The sequence below is a fragment of the Octodon degus genome, unplaced genomic scaffold (assembly GCF_000260255.1).
Source record: "Octodon degus isolate 3935 unplaced genomic scaffold, OctDeg1.0 scaffold00236, whole genome shotgun sequence".
NCBI classification, from domain to species: domain Eukaryota; kingdom Metazoa; phylum Chordata; class Mammalia; order Rodentia; family Octodontidae; genus Octodon; species Octodon degus.
In genome coordinates this window covers 1,621,535-1,623,526 of record NW_004524812.1, presented here as the reverse complement: position 1 = coordinate 1,623,526, position 1,992 = coordinate 1,621,535, and positions in this window count along the sequence as shown.

Below are 1,992 nucleotides of genomic sequence, written 5' to 3'. Positions count from 1 at the left end.
GTCCAGCAGAAAAGTATAAAAACGAAGTACAAGAAGTAAAGCCATGTTGTTATGTTGAGCTGTAGGGGACTCAGGTCAACAATTTCTGACATTGCCAGTCAAGCGGAAGACCCAATTCTATTATGGGCTACTGGACTCTTTTAGAATATTTTGCTGAGTTAACACACCTATAATATTGAAATGACAGAACTAAACAAAAAAGGGGATATGTAAATGAATGTCCATTTTGTATCCGTGTATTCAAAATCAATAGGATAGTTACATAGTTACATTCTCTTAATGAATAGAGGGATTTGTTGCAATAGTGTTTGTAGATAGGATATCATGTCTGCATCTTGTATAGCAAATAACCACTAGGAAGACAGTATGCAGTGTGTTACTTGTTGGAACTGTCTTACCAATTTGATTTGAAACTGTCTCATTGCTATTTGTCTGTCAATAAAATTATGGGAAAAAAAGTACTGTAGTTATAATCTTATGGGCTGATCACAGTTTTGACCCATGTTGTACCCATTGCATTCACAGCAATGCACTTTTGGTACCCTAGTATTGCTCAGGAACTCTCTCCATTGTACTTCAGAATTCATCCTTTTAGGGAACATGAAGTTTGCATATCTGACATCTAGCAGGTTCAGAGTTGCATTATTTCCCCTATATCACAAGGAATATGCTCATGGAGGGAATCAAATCCAAGACATGAAATTTTAGAACTTTTAGGGGTTTTTTCTCTTAGAAAATCACATCACTTTGGCCAGGGAGATAGCTCAGTGGAATGAGTGCCTGCCTGGCAAGCACAAGGTCCTGAGTTTGATCCCATAAAAAAATAAAAATAAAATAAATAAAATGATTACATCATTTATAGAAGTTTCTAACACTCGTTTTAGGGATGAATAATGCCTAATTATTCCTTTTCATACATCTTAATGCTGTCTTAACACAATGACCTTCAGATTGTAATTTTTAATTGTATTTATGTAGTTATAGCAAGAGTATTATTCTTTTAAGCTTATATTCCAACTACTTTTGCTCAAATAACCATATAACACCTCTCAGGAAATGTTCATATAGCAACATCCTGATTTCCTGCAGTTAAAGCAACCGCACTATAGCAGGCTGTAAGTGATGCAGCAGACATCAAAGAAAGCCGAGCTGTCTCAAAGCTAACCAGAAGAAGTTCAAAAGAGGTGCATCGCATCAATCACCCTATCACTCAGAACTTAGACTAAAGAAACTTTGGTTGGTTAGAAATCCAATGGCATAAAAATTCAGTATGTCAGGTAGGGTAATTGAGAGTGACGGAAATCAAGCAGAAAGATTACAAGAATGAAGTGAGCAGAAGGTAGGGAAGGGAAAGGAAGGGCAGATGAAGATAGGATAGCACTGGGAAGAAGAAGGCAGGAGAGGGGTAAAAGAAGGGATATAATACACGTCAATGAGAAAGTTCACACTTGGAGATCATGCTAAATTAACAAGGACATGACTGTGGCTCCCCAGCTTCTCACATTTATATATTGATACTGAAAACAAATGCAATAAAAGATGCATGAGCATAAAGTTGAACTCTAAGCAGATTTCATTCTAGAATTTAACCTTAAAATATTTTTTATAAATCTATAGCTAGTGTACTATAATTTAGGGGGTCTAAAATTTGGTCTGATGTTTACAAAAATCAAATTATTAAAATAAGAGCTTGCCTTTCTTTTACGACATCATCTGAGAATAAGTCACATTTAACAAGTACTTGCAACCAACTTTTAATGATACATATTTTTCAGAAACATATGCTAACCATCAACAACATGATCAGGGTTTCATTGTCCCAGATGTTATTTCATTGGTACATTGTATTGATATTTACAAAGGTTTCAAATTCAACAACACAAAACAAAACAGCTTAATCTTTAAAAACTACAATGCTTTAAAAAATGTAAACAGTTTATTTTTACATTATTGTAAAAAAGAAGACTCACTCCTTAATTAGGCTTATTTTTT